We start from the raw sequence: 18,872 nt of genomic DNA on the forward strand, positions 1-18,872 counted from the left end.
AAAGACTTTCTATATGTCAATCTTAAAACAAGAAGTGGCAATTCTAATACGATTGTAACACGACATGAAAAGTGAGTGGTTTTGGTTTGATGGTAATTTGACACAAATATCTGACTCAAGACAGCATGACTTGATTTATAAAAGGGTTATGTCCTGTCAACCTGCTCAACACAACCCACCAACCTGTCACCTGACACAAAGACAATAAGAAGTTGGCAGGTTTGAATTATTAAAAATCTGATACAACACGAGACAATTAATAAATGTGTCTTAATAGAGTTGAGGGTGTGTAACCTGCCAACCCTGTTTAACCCATTAGCTTTTTTAAATATAAAAAACCATTAATGAGTTGTGTAGCTAAATGCCCTCATTTTTTTTCTTTATATGCATGAGATTAGGAGGTCAACCCATATCATTGTCATTTTCTAAAGAAATTTCAACTCCACTAATTTGAAATAGGTCATATGATATGATTCTAACATGACAAAAACAGGACATTGACCTAAAACCACACCCAACAAAAAAAGAAGCCAATGACATAAAATTAACAGGATCTAAAATGATCTATAGATACAAGTAGCTCTGGCAGGTTCACCAGAACAGGACCCACTTATCATCAAGTATTGTTAGGGCTTGAATTCACTGACATAATTAAAAATGGGCTGTGTTTGGGATGAGGCACATTTGATACAATCTTAGCACAGCCTATTTATCTATACCAAGGATAGAGGAGAAAAGAAGAGAAAATTTTGCTCTGGGAGGAAGTCCACATTTCTTTCCTCCCACAATCAAACTTCAGTAAGTCCCCCATATTCCTCATATTAATAGAAATAACTCTTCTAAGGGAGATTAACTTTGAATTGTAATCAGCTCCCCAATATTCCTTGTTAAGATATGAACTGCGATTACTGCAAATAATAAGGAATTAGAAGAAGAGAAGAGAAAGAAGAAGGAAGAAGAGAGGGAAGAAGAAGAAGCCAATGGACTGCAATCCTTTGGGGAGAACAATCGAATGAATTGTTCTCCCCTCTTCACCAATATGTATTAATAATAGGACAAAGCTAATACAAAGAAGAGAAAACCCCAAAATACCCCTACTAAGACCCTTATTCTCGATCTCTAACACTCCCCCTCAAGCTGGAGCATATATGTTAATCATGCCCAACTTGTTACAAATATAATCAATTCTCACACTCCCTAAAGACTCTGTAAAAACATCAGCTAGTTGCTCTCTGTACGAACATGTTGTGGGGTAATAAGACCATCTTGTAATTATTCTCGAACAAAATGACAATCAACCTCTATGTGTTTTGTTCTTTCATGGAACATAGGGTTGGAAGCAATGTGGATGGCAGCTTGATTATCACACCACGGCAGTATAGGTGTCTTGTCCACAAACTTCAACTCAGCCAACAACTACTTCATCCACATCAACTCACAAGTAACTTGGGCCATAGCCCGATACTCCGATTCTGCACTAGATCTGGCTACCACTGGTTGTTTCTTACTCTTCCAAGACACCAAATTTCCTCCCACAAAGACACAATACCCAATAGTAGATCTCCTATCCACAGGGGAACAGGCCCAATCAGCATCACAAAATCCCTCAACACGCCCATGAATAGTTGTCACGGTGTCTAGGCGGGCCTAGGCGTTGAGAGGGGCCAAAATCAAAGCGACACCAATTAGGCGACCAAGGCGTCCAAGGCACCCAAGTCGGCCAAGGCGCCTGGATGCCTAGGCGACGCCTTGACAACTATGCGCCCATGATCATGGTTAGTATAGAGTAGACCACGGCCTGGGGCCTTCTTGAGGTATCTCAAAATCCAAATCACAGCCAAGGTTCCAAAACTCGGGTCTCGGAGGCGTCTGGGCCCCTCCAAAAACCGAGATGAGTCGAGATCTAGCCAAGATCTCGGTGAGTTGATGCATTTTTTTTTTCCCGACTCGAAACCCCATCTCGGTGAGGTTTAGACCTATTTTGGGTCAGAAAGTTGGTATTCAACCTATTTTAGATCATTTAAACATAATGACATTATCAGATTTTGCAAAAACAAAGTCCAAATAGGACTTTTACATCGGACCCTAAGTTGGTAGGCGACGACGTACTAAAATATCCTACTCTACACATTAATGACATAATTTAGTAATAGAAAGCTAGCAAAACATTCAATTAATAGTAAAACAACTTAATAAGCATTAGAAATGTTAGAGTGATACATCAAAATGTTTAAGTTTAACAATGTTACAACTATCATCACATAAAATGAGATTGAATCACGTATTCATTCCCCACTTGTTCCACATAGTCTTCCCATGACATATTATTGTTGCACTGTTGCATATAGTGCTCCACAACATTCATATAATAGTTGTTATCCACATATACCAAGGCCCCTATCCTAGGGTATAGCTGTTGCCATGTGGCGTGAGACGCTTGCCATGAAGTGTGAGATCCACTGCTTCTACTACTGTCATATTGAGGCATGTATAGGACTGGGAATATGGGCCCAATACCAGACCCAATGCTTTGATTGTCAAACTCATGTGTAGACTAGCCAAACTAACCATAGATACTATATTCAAAACCGGTGCTCTCCTGGCCATACTCATAGTCATGATGAGGCTGAGATGAATGCCACAACTGATGCTCACTACCAGTATCCATACTCATGCTTCCGAAACTTGCTAGCATGGTGTTCATACTCGTGTCATCATGCTGAGCTTGGTGGCGTTTCCAACCCATCATTCTCTTGTACGTTTTAGTATGGCTATCATGGTCTTGATCTTGTGTGGTATGTGTAAAGTGAGACTCACCTGTGTAACGCACAGGGTCCGCATGCGTTCCCACATCTTGCTGGTATTGCTCGCGCATGTCCACATGATCATCATAATAACCACCACTCCGCATGCCACCACCACCACCACCACCATCACCACCAGCAGGGTCATCACCATCACCATCATCACCAGCACCATCACCATTACCATCATCATCATCATCATCATCATCAGGAGCAGTTCCTATTGCAGCCTCAAAAGGTCTCGGTGACTCTGAATGTGCACGCCCCTCTTGCGACATATAGTCCTCAACATCTGTACCGGCTACGGATGCAATGGTGGAGTCGGGCCTACCTCCAGGCTCATCCATATCTGGTGCACCACGATCCCTCACCCACTAGAATAGGGGATCCTCATCATCATCAGAGTCCTCCTGAAATATGTTGGCTAGTTCGATGGGATCTTTATCATTGGTGTCAAGTCCTTCACGTATGTGCCTCATCCTTAGTCTCATATTGTAATGCACATATACAAGCTGCTCCAGTCGTTGACTACCCAATCTGTTCCGCCTCTTTGAGTGTATCAATGCGAATGTACTCCAGTTGCGCTCGCACCCAGAGGATGAACAAGTTTGTGAGAGCACTTTCACTGCTATCTTCCTCAGGTTGGGTGAACTTGTACCATAAAGCACCCACCAGTTGGCTGCATTATAAATATAGAATATTAAAAATATGTACATTCTAAAGGGCTAAAATTATAATTCATAAATGTAAAGCCATGCCACCTACCAAGGTTTGACTTTTCTCTACCCTCCACTGCAGATTTTCGACTGAAACTTGCCGAGGCCTCTCTGAAGAATTTGATCTATTTTCATTTTAAATTTCAAACATTCTTAGAGGCATTAATATTTGCGATTTAGTAATTACATTCCTTTACTTACTACCAAAGTACCAAAGTCCCATACTCTCATCTCGTCATTGCAGTCAGCTTGTGTCTTGGCATTGGGCTCCATCTTTTCAATAACAGTTTGAACAACCACTAACAAATCTGTGTCTAGCCCAAGATCTTGTGAGTACTGGTACTTTGGATTCAAATAGTATGCTAGTAAAAGGGAAACCACAAATATAACTTGTTAGTGACTTAATGCTTTTGAGTTTTGAATATGTAAATGTAAAAACTCATTTAAAGTGTAAAGTATGTTGAAGTGTTGAACTCACCAGCTTTACGCAAAGGATGACTGAAGTGCTTCTCCCACCGCTCATCAAGGATGTTAATGTATGACCTAGCACTTCGGGGTATTGCAGCTCTGACTATTTCCTTCATCTGCTCCAGGGCAGCATATATGTGGGGCAAGGTAGGCTTCTTCTTCGTATCAACCATCCTTAGTATTGCCACCACTGGCTATAATATGGCAACAACTTTATGCAAGTGCTTCCAGAATTGGTCACTTACAATGGTCTGTTGTGCTGCCCTCCCTTCTTCTGAATTAGAACCATGCCAGCCAGACCACTGTTCACTTGCAAATATAGACCTCAGACCTATCACCTTCGTCTGAAAGCTCTTCAATGCAATGTAATTGGTGGCAAATCAAGTGATAGCAGGCCTCACTAAATCCCCCTTGCATTTTTCCCTCATCATGACTAAAGCATAACCATGGTTATATACAAAGTTGGTTACTTGCCTTGCCCTATTGACTACACCTGCCACCAAAGCTTTTTTCTCCATGTCCTTCAGTATTAAATCAATGGAATGTACTGCACATGGAGTCCAAATGATGCGGATCCTCTTACTCTTCTTGTTCATCAACTTCTTTCCAGCCTTTTTAAAGTTAGAACCGTAATCCGTCACAATTTGGATAACGTTCTTTGCTCCTATATCTTCCTCCACCACTTGCTTCAGTAGCTTATAAAAGTATGATGCATCCTTTACATGCTTCATCGACAAACTTCAAGAATACTGTCTTCCCATTGCAACTCACCATGAAATTGATAATGGACTGTCTAGTAGGTCCAATCCAACCATCAGCCATAAGGGTAACCCCATACGTCTCCCACCTTGGCTTCAGACCCTCAATGTACTCTTTCAGCTCATTTACCTCCTTAGGCAAATATACATTATATAACTCATGTGGTGAAATCCCCTTCCATCCTGGGCCAGCCCTCCCTACAACATCAAGGAATGCATGATAGTATGTTCCTTTGGCTACATTAGCTGGAATGCTATTGTATAACATGAACTTGCTTAAAGCTTTCCGTGCTTCTTGTTTACTACCAAACACTTGCGAGATGGTTGGCTGGTAGGCATCTTGTTGCCTAAAGGTAGATGGATCCTGCTAAAAAATGGGATATGGGGAATGTGCTCATGGTCGGGCTGGGGGCCGTGGGATTTGTCTTGTGTCGGTGCTTCTCCTCCTCTCAACTTCTTGCACTGGTGCAGCTGAGCCAGATCCACCAGCTCCTCTTGCCTTCTCATATCTTCTCACATTCTCATAATGCAAACTTTGTCTACTCTCTGCCAAAGTCTACTAGTAAATTCTCCATTCAGCCTTTGATTCGAACTCACCAAGTGTAGGCCTATATTCAGTATCATCTCCTCTACGGATCTCTACATCAGGCCTCTCTAGAACAGCCTCATCAAAAGCTATTTGTTGTCTTTCCCCCTCAACTTTCTTTGTTCGTACTCCTCTCAAGTTTTGTGCCATAGCCAGTTTCACTTGGCTCGGAACATTTCGGCATAAGGCACGTCCTTACCTGTACCAGACAAATGTTGCTTTAACCTAGTTGCTCCTCCAGAATTTAGAATCTTTCCACAATAGTTACACTTCGACTTCTTTTTATCCTCGAACATCGGGACTCCATGTAGCCATGCTATATCCCCCATTGTGTAAGAAATGTCTTATTTTTTACACTGTTACATAAAAAAGCATGTATTAGTAACTATTAAAGACTTAAAGTATTGTATTCATAACTATTAAACATAATGTCAAGCTACTACAACAATCAAATAGCTATCTCTTATTTATTCCCTAACCCTAGTATTTATTTCTTAATTAAAATACTATTTAGAATTTTTATTAAAAACCTTAAAGTATAAAATATTATAACATAATGACGAATTTGATACCATTTGAAGTTGGCCATTATGTACATATGTTGTGCATAATTTTCCAACAAAAACAGGTATTTTTCCTTAATTTTATATATTTTTTAAACATTTTAATAATATTTTTATTAATTCGGAAAAATAAAATATTTTTTTTTAATGGGTGAAAAAATAAAATGACTCCATAAGGCTGTAGAGCATCCAAAGTTGTCCAACATATATGAAAATCACATCCAAACAATAAGTATTCATTTTTTTTTCAAAAAATTCATTTTTTTTTTCAAAAAATTCATTTTTTTTGCAGAAAATATAACAAAAAAAATTAATAACAGAAAAAATTCGGACTCCATCAAGTGGTAGATCGGCCAAAGTTGTGTAACATAACTTAAAATGACATGAATCTACCAAGGATTCAACAAATTTTTTTGAAAAAAAATAGATTTGGGGAAAAATAGCTTACTTTTCAAAAATCCTTCAAATACTTGATGAATCTTGCAAAAGTGGAGTTGAATCTTCAGTTTGGCAGCTGAATCACCCTTGAAAGCTTGCAATCCATCAAAAAAATCAAGTGAAAGAGAGGTTTTGGGAGAAGAAGACTAGAAGAGAGGTATTTTGAGGTTTCTGGACAAAACTCGCCGAGATATGCGAGTTCTGTCGAGTTAGGTGGATAAAACGGAGGTAGGTGGGTTAAAAACATGGGTCGAAACCGAAACCGTATCCGAGATCCGATATCTCAACGAGATATTGTATTTTTTTCTCTCGACCTCTATCTCGTCTAAGGATTTTGGAAAACCGATAAATTTGGCGAGATCTCGCGAGTTCTCGAACTATGGTCACAGCATCCCAATGCGACGTCCTGGGAGAAGACAGAAACTGACTCACTATACTGACCGGAAAGGCAATGTCCGGTAAAGTCATAGTGAGATAGTTCAACTTACCAACAAGTCTTCGATATTTTTCCGGATCATCAAGAGCATCACCTGTTAACTTCAAATTTGAATCCAATGGAAGTATCCAAAGGTTTAGACCCAAGCATACCTATTTCTGTAAGAAGGTCAAGAACATATTTTCTCTGGGAAAGAGAAATACCTTTGCTAGACTGAGCAACCTCAACTCTAAGGAAATACTTCAACCTACCAAGATCCTTGGTCTGAAACTTATGCTGCAAGTGTATTTTCGGCTGCTTAATACCTTCAGCATTATCACCAGTGATGACTATATAATCAACATATACGACCAAAAATATCCTGCCAGCCTTGCTTTGTCGGTAGAAAACCGAATGATCACTACCACACCGAGTTAGCCCAAACTCTAAAACCACATCAGAAAACTTCCCAAACAATGCTCTAGGAGATTGCTTTAGACCATACAACGATTCCTTGAGTTTGCAAACCAGACTAGACTCCCCCTGAGCAACAAACTCCGGAGGTTGCTCCATATAAACCTCCTCATGGAGATCACCATGAAGAAATGCATTCTTCACATCCAACTGAAAAAGAGGCCAGTGATGTGAAGCTGTAAGAGAAATCAAGAGACGAACAGAGGCAAGCTTGGCAAACGGTGAAAATGTATCAAGATAGTCAACCCCGTAAACTTGGGTATAACCCTTTGCAACCAACTGTGCCTTCAAACGAGCCAAGGAGCCATCCGGATTCACCTTCACAACATACACACACCGACAACCAACGGCCTTTGCACCCTAAAGTAAAGGCACCAAATCCCAAGTGTGATTTTCAGCCAAAGCCGACAATTCCTCCTCGATAGCTGTCCTCCAGCCAGAATGGGATAATGTCTTTGAAACAGACTTGGGAGTAGGATAAGATTCAATAGTAGAGAGACAAGAAGAGAAGTTAGCAGACAAACCAGCATAAGACACAAAATTAGACAAAGGATGTTGAGTACAACTACGAACACCCTTACGATGGGCAATGTGAATATTCAAATCTGAAATAGGAATACTTAACTGAGGGGCTGGATCAGTAGACAAAGCAGGTGCCGGAGGATCAGTAGAGGCCAGGAGCTGCATCAACACGAGGACGACGAACAAAAGTGAACTGAACCAAAGGACGTGCTTGCTGAACAGGTGGAGGTGAAACTGCAGCCGGTGGAACCTGTAAAACAGAGCGCTGAACCACATACAAAGGTATCTCATCGTCCAACTCAGAGGGAACAAAAGAATCATCACTATAGGAGGTGGACTCAAAAAAGGAAAAATCGGCAGTGACAATCATAGTTGTCATAGCGGTTAGGCGACCCAAGGCGGTGCAGAGGGCCAAAGTTTAAGGCGACACCAACTAGGCGAACAAGGCGTCCAAGGCCCCCAAGTCGACCAAGGCGACTGGACGCCTAGGTGTCGCCAAGGCGCCGCCTTGACAACTATGGTGACAATATTTTAGAGAACAGGAGAATAACACCGATAACCTTTTTGAGTCCGTCAATATCCCAAGAAAATACACTTAATGGCTTTGGGATCTAATTTGGACAGCCCTGGACAATGATCATGAATAAAGCAAACACAACCAAAAACACGAGGTGGTAAAATAAAAAGCAGTTCAATCGAAAATAAAAGAGATTGAGGAATCCCCCCTTGTAACACAGAAGATGGCATACGATTTATAAGAAAACAAGCAGTCAAAACAGTATCAGCCCAAAAGATTTTAGATACTTTCATTTAAAAAAGGATGGAGCGAGTCACCTCTGTAAGATGTCGATTCTTCCGTTCAGCCACACCATTTTGTTGGGGTGTAGCTGGACGACAAGAAGATTGATGCAACATACCACGGTCAGCCATAAAGGAATTAAAAGGTGCTAAAAAATACTCTAGTGCATTATCACAATGCAAAACACGAATATTGGTATTGAATTGAGTCTGAATTTCATTAACAAAGGTATGAAAGATGGCAAATAACTTAGAACGATGCTTCATTAAATAAATCCATATGACTCTAAACTAGTCATCAACAAAGGTAACAAAATATTTAAATCTCAACTTAGAAGTTACAGGATAAGGTCCCCATACATCAAAATGCACTAAAGAAAAAAGGTTCACAGACCGTTTATTGACTCTAGGGGAATAACTCACACGGTGGAGCTTTCTAAATTGACATGACTCACACTCTAGACTAGAAAGAGAACGAAAACGAGGATCCAACTTCCGAAAGCTCTGCAACGATGGATGACCTAATCGACAATGAACTTGGTGTGGAGACAGAACACTAGAGCAAGCAACGGAAGGAGAGTCGTCAAGAAGGTACAGCCCCCCTTTCTCACGTCCCCTACTAAACATCTTCTTTGTCGTAAGATCTTGAAAAACACAAGAATCAGGGAAGAATGTCACGGAACAATTATAGGCTTTAGTAATTTTATTTACAGAAAGTAAGTTACAAGGGAAGTCGGGCAAATGAAGAACAGAAGACAGGGACAAAGAATTAGTGGGACAAACAGTGTCAGTGCCAGTGCTAGTGACTTTGGCAAAGGAACCATCAGACAAGGTAACACTAGATTCGATAGACTGAAAGGAAGAAAAATTACCTGACACACCAGACATATGATCAGATGCACCCGAATCAATGATCCAGGAGCGAGAAGATGAGAAACACGCAGTGGCATTACCTGCCTGGGCAAAAGTAGCAGTGGAGGATGTAGAAGGCTGAGATATCTGAAATTGAGTGAACCGAGCACAATCCTCATCTGACAACCTCACCACCTTACCCTCAGAAGATGGAACAGAAGACTCAGTATTAGTTATTGACTTGGCATATCGTTGCTGTGGTGGTTTACCATGACTTTCAACAAAAATGTTGGATATTTCCTGAGCGACCACAATGATTACAGTTCTTTATAGGACCAGAAACTTCACCACTCTGACCACTACCATTACCACCACTATTGCCTCTTTCACAACCACGACCACCAATGCCACCACCGTGGCCCCCACCACGACCACCATTGCCTCTCCCCTGGCTAGATGCAACAAAAGTTGAACTCTCACCATTACCAGGTGCTGGTTCATGAGAACTATCACGAGAAACACGAAGAACACGTGAAAAAGTTTCAGCAAGGGAGGCAACTCTATCACCTCCAAGGATGGTGGAGCGTACGGAGTCATATTCTTAATCCAGACCTCCTAAAAACCCCATAACTGCGAATTGTTCCCACTGTTCCTGCATTTGTTTCACATCAGAACTGATACGCAGCAGTGCATTTAACACTTCAAGCATCCTCTTATAATCAGCAAAATATTGGATCCATGGACGACCCTTCCTGTCTGCACGATAGAACTCATGTGATAGTTCATAAATACGAGACAAATTATTCTGTCCAGAATACAGAATATGCAAATAATCCCACAACTCCTTCACAGTATCTATGTGAGTCACTAAGGCTCTGTATGGTAACGCTTCTGTTTTTTTTGTGTTTTTGGGTCCGGCACACTTTTATGTGTTTCTATGTTTTTTGAGCGTTTCTGGGTCCTGAAATGCTGTATGGTAACCCTGAAAAATAAACATTTCTGAAGTTTAGAAGAAACAGAAATCTGTCTGGGTCGCATTTAACAGAATCGTTTCTATTGCTTACCAAAAATTACGTATTTGCCACCTACACCATGGCTTTTATACTTATGATTTTTTTAGCCAAAAAAAAAATAAAAAACAAACATCACAAAAAAAAATGTTGTTTTAATGTTGCAAGGAATTCACGAACACCTCAACTATAGATGTATAGAGGAGGAAATGCAAGTCTTGCAGAAGAGTTCCAGTTGGATAAGGAATGGAAGCTTCAAATTCATAGCCTCTATAAGAAAATCAGTATATGAGCATGCAAAAGTCAACTCGGAAATGCATTAACCAAATACAGCCCAAAATAAGTGGCAAGAATGAAGAATCGGAACAGTGTTACAGTCAAATGTAGGTGTCATTGGTGTATCATGGATGGCAATTTTGAGGACAAGAAAATAAGAATGATGGTAGATGATTACACTAGCATCAGAAGAATAGTAAAAATAGAGTCACACTATAATTTCCTTTGGCTATTTCAGGATTCAACAGCATAAAAATCCTATAGGGATATAAAATAGCTTGAAGCTTTAGAGCATGTTAGGCATTTTTATAATGAAAAAAGCACCATAGCAATTGGTGATCCAGAAGTCAAGTACTCAGATCCTTCATTATTGCCATAGTTGTCATGGCGTCACCGCTGCCATGGCGTCATATCGCTGGAGAAGTAGGCATATCGACCACTGATATGGATGATGTAAGAATATCGACCGATATGGCCTCCATGTCGTTGCCATGGCGCCGCCAAGGACGCCATACCACGACATATGGCCATATCGGGCGACATGGTTGTTTCAAATTATAAAACTTAATTTTTTAACAATCAGTTTTTTTAACCATTTTTTATTTTAATGCTTTTTCCTTAACATAAAAAAAATTAAAAAAACATCAAACAGAAAACACTAATACACTATTGAATAATACACAATCACATATTCACATCAGCAAATTTTATTTATTTTTATTTAGATGGGTTGTTTATTAGCTTTATTCACTCAATATAAATTACGTTCTTGTAATTGTTATTTTGTTTTGTTACTTTTGTAGTCACTTTCATATGAATCATATCTCAACTGTCATGATTTTTCAACTTTATTATCAGCAAGACTATTGCTATCAATTATTTGATAATCCATGATTTCATATACACTAATGGATATTACACTTTCATGAATTAAACCATAGTAGATTAATAGTATGCTTTCATGTTAATTTTTTATGTTATAGGGTATATATTATAGCATACTAAATGACATTAAACATAGAGAAAATAAAAAATAAAACATGGTCGATATAATCGCCATGGCAACACCATGGCGGGCGACATGTCGATATATCGACATGACATCCCTCCACTGACTTGGATCGCCGTGACGACGTGACAACTATGATTATTGCAATCTCCATTTGTAGTCAATAGATAATAGAAGTCAAGCACTCAGATCACATATCACAAACACGAGAAACACAAAACACAATCCATTTGATAGGGTGGGGAATCATCATTTTACAAAGGGGGTTTTAGAAGTGAGTGGAGAAAAGGGGGGGTTTTGAGAAAAATCAGAGAGAGCGAGAGACAAGCAGGGCAGACAGGAAGGGATTTTTATTAGAAAAAATCTGAGAGGAAGTGAGATCAGAGAGAAGGTAAATAGAATGTAGCCTTAATCATCGCCGTAAGCCCTGAATTTGTATCTGCAAGGTCCTTCCTACCAAGATGGTCAATTTTAATGTTTTTTTAACAGCATCGATGTCAAAGTAGGAAGTGGTATAAAGTCTATAGGAATCCACATAAATTAAAAACTGAAACAAACAATTTCAAACTTCAGTTCATAGACCGCTTGGAACAAAGTCCTTTTGCTTTAAAATTCGTCAACAAATTCGTTTATAGGGGCACTGAAATCATCACATTGGGGATCCAAAATCTTCAGGTATTGCTTGGATCTTTCGACGATGGAGGAGGGTTTGATCGAGAAGAGACAAGAACGAAGGAAAAGAAGATGAAGAACGAAGAGTTGCAGCCGGAGACTGGCAATGTTCACTCTCGCGACGAACAGGGCAGTGCTTCTCTTCGCAATAGCAGAGGTTAATCGATATGCTCCGTTCTTACAGGTGACGATTGTGAAGTGTGAGGACAAAAAACCCCTATTTGTTATGGTTATATGATACTTTACAATTTTGCCCTCATTAACTTAAGTAAAGCTCTTGTTTCTCCGAAAATTTGAAGAAGTGCTTCTCCCAGGTGAGAAACACCAATTAGGTGTTTTGCAAATGTGTGCTAAAAGTGTGCCAAGTGCCCGGTTAGTTTAAAAAAAAAAAAAAATCGAACCGGACATACCATTCAGATTTTAGCATGTTTCTGTTCCCAAAAAACGAAAAAACACCAAAAACACTAAAAAAGAACGTGAACATACAGAGCCTAAATCAACAATCTGGAAAGCCATACTGTTCAGCATCTAGCCCAGAATACGTGCATCGACAATTTCCCAAGTTTCATCATCCTCTAGTTTGGCCTTGGTAAGATGTTCATGTTGACCACGACCAGTTAGAACCACCCAGACAATTTTCTTCCATTGCTGGAAATTACTAACACCCTCCAATTTCTTCTCTGTGATAGACTTGGAAGAGCCCGAGATAACCTCGGCAACAACCTCCTACGAATCTCCACCTGTATCACCCATCTCGATCAAATAAAAGAAATATGCAGCTGCAAACATCCTTCCAATGAGAAAAATACTGATTTCCAAAAATCAGATCTTCAAGAAGTCAAAAACCGAGCCTCAACAACAATCGATCCAGGGGGAAAAAACAGTTCGAACAATTCTGCCAAAAAAACCGAAACCTGAAATTGAATTCTCTTTCAATCAACTTCAATTGCTAGCCCTAAATCAATATCAGCCACCAAAAAGGAGACCTAGTTCTTCCTATATCTTCATGAACTAGTCTCAAACACCCTCCAAAAATCGTAGCATAGGGTGCTGCATCCCCTTCAAACAAGATCCACGGAAAACTTCAAACCTGGAAACAAAACTTCAGATTACCACTTCAATGAGCACCGAGAGTGATAGAGTAGGTCCTAGGAAGTTAAGTCGATTCCTAAGAGCCTAGCTTTGATACCATGTAATAATAAGGAATTAGAAGAAGAAAAGAGAGAAAGAAGAAGGAAGAAGAGAGGGAACAAGAAGAAGCCGATGGACTGTAATACTTTGAGGAGAACAATCGAATGAATTGTTCTCCCCTCTTCACCAATATGTATTAATAATAGGTTAAAGCTAATACAAAGAAGAGAAAACCCCAAAATACCCCTACTAAACTTGTCTCGGTATTAGCGCCTGCGCCAGGCGCTAATACCGAGACCCTTATTCTCGATCTCTAACAGTCACGATAGGGGAGTGTCCCTATTGTGATATGTTTGGTCTTCTTTAGTCTTCCTGGTTGGAGTATAGTTAGAGTACGTTGTGCGTGTCATAACGTACTTAAGAGTCTGAGTCTGATTTGCTTTTTATTATAAATAGTTCATTGGCAGACCACAATAGGTATGTTGAACCTATCTTGGGTTTAGCTCTCTCTTCTCTCCTCAGTCCTCTCTCTTCAATTTGCAGGTACTGGTTCCAGGTTCTGGGTTTGTTACATGGTATCAAAGCTGTAAGCAGTAGATGTTTTACCCAGACCTATGGGATCGATGGCCAGGAGATCTATGGGATCGATTAGCAAGAGATCTTTGCCCCGGTCACCAAAATGAACACCATTCAAGTCATTCTTTCAAGTGCGGTTAACATGAAATAGGAACTACAACATCTTGATGTCAAGAATGCATTTATTCATGGAGAGCTTGAGGAAGAAGTGTTATGGAGATTCCTCCAGGTTTCTCATGTCAGAAAACTCACAGGAAAGTGTGCAAACTTAAACGTGCATTGTATGGGCTGAAACAATCTCCCCGTGCTTGGTTTGGGAGATTTCATAAGGCCATATGCACAAAGCAATGCTGATCACACCTTGTTCATCAAGCGGTCTAGTGACAAGATTGCCATTCTTATAGTATATGTGGATGATATCGTCATTATTGGTAGTGATACAGAAGAAATATCTTGTCTCAAAGCTTACTTGGGCAAAGAATTCGAGATTAAAGATTTGGGTAAATTACACTACTTTCTGGGCATCGAAGTTGCTCATTCCACTAGAGGTATTTTTCTCTCTCAGCAAAAATATACTCTTGATCTCCTATCTGAGAACGAGATGCTAGGGTGTAAGCCATCTTACACTCCCCTTGAACCTAATGCTCATCTCTCGAGTAAGGATGGTGATCCTATGGATAAGGAGCGATATCAGCAGTTAGTGGGAAGGTTAATCTATCTCTCCCATACCCGGCCAGACATTGCCTATGTCGTGAGCCTTGTTAGCCAGTATATGCATGATCTATACTCCACGCATGGTTCGAGAAATCGGTTTCGGTATTGGTTCGCCCAGCCAAAAAACTGAGTTGAGCCGAGATCTTGGCGAGTTGGTGCATTTTTTTTAAAATTCGGTAGCTGGTTCTGGTGGGTTTTCGACCAAGTTTGGTCATGAAACTTGGTATACAGCCTATTTTGGGCCATTTAAACACAATGACACTACCAAATTGTCCAAAATCAAAGTCCAAATAGGAGTTTGACTTCAAACCCTAGTTTGGTAGGCTACGATGTACTAATAGACCTTATTCTACACTTAATTTAGTAATAGAAAGCAATCAAAACATACAATTAATATAAAACAACTTTTTTTTGGATGAATAATAATTAAATTAAGAAGAAAAAAGAAGGAATATACCAGCCCGAGGGCCAACAAGCCAAAGCCTAAAGCTAACTAGGCCGCAAAATGGAGAGAGGAAGGCCCCTGGAGACAACAATGAGCATGTTCCTTGGGGAATAGGCATTACAAATGTAAAAGTGTAAAATACATCAATCTTAACATATACATCTATCATGCCAAGCCATTTTGCTGCAACATGTAAGCCTCTGAATGTGCCACATAGGATTCCCATGTCATAATGCTGCTGAAGAATCGCACGTAGTCTTCCACACAAGTCATATAAGTGTTGTCATCAACTAATCGAAGGTACCCTATCCTAGGGTATGGAAGAGGCGGTTGCAATGAGATTGATCCACTGCTACTACCACCAGACTGTTGAAATACCATCGGCATGTATGGCTGGGTTAGATGCAGCTTTTTCGTGCAATCCGATGAATTTCCGGTGGAAAATGGGAGCAAAACCATGCACTTTGGGTGGGGGTGTATTCTCTACCGAGACCAGCGAGATTAGCGAGATATCGATTGGTATCGGTCGAGATATTCATTACTTATAGAGGGCCAGATGCTTAATTGAACCAAGATCTCAGTCGGATCGAGATCTCGAACCGAGATATTGTAATCCTTTAGTATCGCCCATAATCTCGTCTCGCCATCTCATAAAAACAAGTTTTTAACGAGATTTCGGTGAAATCTCGCCGAGTTCTTGTTCCATGACTCCATACACTTGGAGGTTGTGTTTAGTATCCTGCGCTACTTAAACTTTACTCCAGGAAAGGGGGTCCTTTTCTCCCCATGATCACCTGCGGTTATGGCCTTCATAGACACAGATTAGGCTGGTTCTCATGATGATTTTCGATTTACAAATGGTTATGGTACATTTATGGGTGGCAATTTGGTTACCTGGAGGAACAAGAAACAGGCTAAGGTTGCCCAGTTAAATGCTGAAGCAGAGTTTCGGGCTATGGCCTATGGTATTTGTGAGTTATTGTGGCCTCAGAGTCTTCTGAAGGACCTGGCTGTTCCTATTACCCTACCAATGATGCCATATTGTGATAGTAAATCAGCCGTCATATTGCCCATAATCTAGTTCAACATGATCAAACAAAGCATGTGGAGATTGATCGTCACTTCATTAAAGAAAAGTTGGATCAAGGCCTTGTCTGTATTCCTTTAGTTAAGTCTAGAGACCAACTAGCTGATGTGTTTACCAAGGGTCTAAGGAGTAAACTTTTTCATCCAATTGTGTGCAAGTTGGGCATGTGTGACGTCAATGCACCAACTTGAGGGGGAATGTTGTAATATGGGTATAAGGTAGACTTGTCCATGATGGCATTCCTGTACTGGTTACTCATTCCATTCTATTATAAATAAAGCATGGCTGTTGTCACATTGACATAAGCCAATTATTCCCCAATCAACACCCTTGATAGCCATTTTGAGAGTTGTTCAGGATTTCTGGTTTTGGTGTACAGCCACCTAAGCTGCCCCTTTCTATTTTTGAAACCCAAGTTGATAGAAGAAGAAGAAGAAGAACTAGGGTGTCGATGAAAATTGATGTATTCGTTGATGAATCATACCCAGTATCATCGAACTACTGCTATCGTTGATGTCTATTATCTGTTATCTCCTCTGCTGCTGCTGAAACCCTAATCGATTGCTTGAGTTTGTTGCTAATTGATTGATACTGATCGAAGAAGACCTGCTACTTGGGTTATCCGCTGCTTTATTTGCTGCTACTACTGATAACAGATACCGAAAACTGATAATTCTCTTGTCTGCTATCTTTGTCATTTCTGACAAACAAATCTGATGCTAAGGGTTTCTTTACTGCTGGAAGACGGCTGATGGAGTTGATTGCTGTTTATTGCTATCTGATTTCACCATATCAAATCTGCTATCTTCAAACCAGTGTCACAAGCTTCTCTTTGTCTCTGCTAATGTCATCATTGGCTTCTGATTCGAAGGAGATTGAAAGGTGTTTGGTCTGGGTTACTGCCCCTCTTCTCCTGTTCATGTAAGTCCTATGGTTCTTCACTTCTTTGTTCTGGTTTCGTGAAGAAGGACTCTTCTCACATTAAAAAGGGTTTTATTCTTAAAGTGGGTTTAATCTTTTATCGTTTTATGTTTTCTTCTAATTCCTTTATTGCCCCTCCATACTACCCCCATTCTAGGCTTCTTTCTTCATTTTATTACTAATTGCCGTTATTTTCTTAACCATTCCAAGTTTACCCTTTTGCTCTGGCTTGTGCGTATAGTTGAATTTCAACTAAATTACGGCCATGCCATTACTTTTTTTTAACTTTGAGATATTAAAAGTTCTACCATTCCTTCTCTTTTATCTACCCAAGGGCCCCTTGAACATTATAGTTATTTACCATACCTTCAATACTTGGAATCTTATTGCTTAGGTGGGTCCATAAGTGTGGCCAGACAGAATTCTCATTGGTTATATATTTGTAATTTTATTGCTTTGGTGGGCCTAGATCATATCAGTATGGGGTTTCAATTTTAAAGATTGGTACTTGCACTGAGTGATGGTTGTTATTGCTATTATTGGAGAGTATTTGCTCAGATTTGTTGAAATCTGACCTATCTGGGATCTTATTAGCAGCACGGGTTTTTGTGATGCTCATCCTTTGGAATGCTGGTTATTGCTGCCATATGATGGTGGAATATTCTTTATTGCATCCTTTGTATAATTTGTTCATGTGTAATGCTACGCGAGGGGGAGATTGAAGATTACTGTTATTATCTTCTCAAGTCATCAGCTGAAGATTATTATTATTATTATTATTATTATTTATATTTATTTGTTCGTGTAATCTGCTTGTGTCCTTAGCAACAATTTTATCTATGATGATAGTTATTTGTGGTATTCAGCAACAGTGCAATTTAACTGGTCTACATTAACCATAGGAGAAGTTGTGAGGAAAGACATGTATAGCTTAGGCCTTGTTTCATGTATGACTTTGAATAGAGATGAATGGAGAGCAAGGATCCATTTAGCCGACCCCATTTAGTTGGGATAATGCTAAGTTGTTGTTGTTGTTGTTTATCTTGATCCACAACAACCTTATGTTGTCTGGTTCACAACAACCTTTTGATGTTTGTTTCACAACAATCTTATGTTGTCTGGTTCCCAGCAACCTTTTTTTGGTGAATAGAACCTATTACCAAACCCCAGGAGGGGGCAGGGGAAAAAGGGGGGAAGGGGATATACCATAGTTATCAAGGCAGGAAGGTGACCATGGCGTTTTAGAGGGTAAAAAGAGCAAGGCGACACCGCCATGGCGCCCATGGCGAACAAGGAGTCTGGACGCTATGGTGACACCTGATAACTATGGGATATACAAAGAGAAAAGGGGGAGAGAGGGGGGCAATCGAGAGCCAACCTACGCAGAGGTGGGGGGCTGCAAAAGAGAAGTATCAAGACCCTAGGATACAACAATATTTCACAATCTTTTGACTGTCAATCAATATGTTTCCCATTTCACAAATGTCCTTGGGCTTCAACCATAAGTTGAATTTCTAAGACAATTCGAAGGTGTATGCAAATCCAAGTATTTAATGGCTTACATTTAGCTATAATTGCAAAAATGCAGAGGTGGTGGCCATAATTTTCTAATTATGCCAATCTCAGCTCATTGCTGA

At 40.0% G+C, this 18,872-nt stretch overlaps 1 protein-coding gene across 1 annotated transcript in view; it reads right to left on the minus strand.

The window, feature by feature from the left end:
• The window catches only part of LOC122654339 (pentatricopeptide repeat-containing protein At4g04790, mitochondrial-like), a 143,968-nt gene that overhangs the window by 44,721 nt on the left and 80,375 nt on the right, over positions 1-18,872 (minus strand). The gene's annotated exons all lie outside the window — the stretch shown is intronic.

This window comes from Telopea speciosissima, chromosome 3, assembly GCF_018873765.1.
Source record: "Telopea speciosissima isolate NSW1024214 ecotype Mountain lineage chromosome 3, Tspe_v1, whole genome shotgun sequence".
Lineage (NCBI taxonomy): Eukaryota > Viridiplantae > Streptophyta > Magnoliopsida > Proteales > Proteaceae > Telopea > Telopea speciosissima.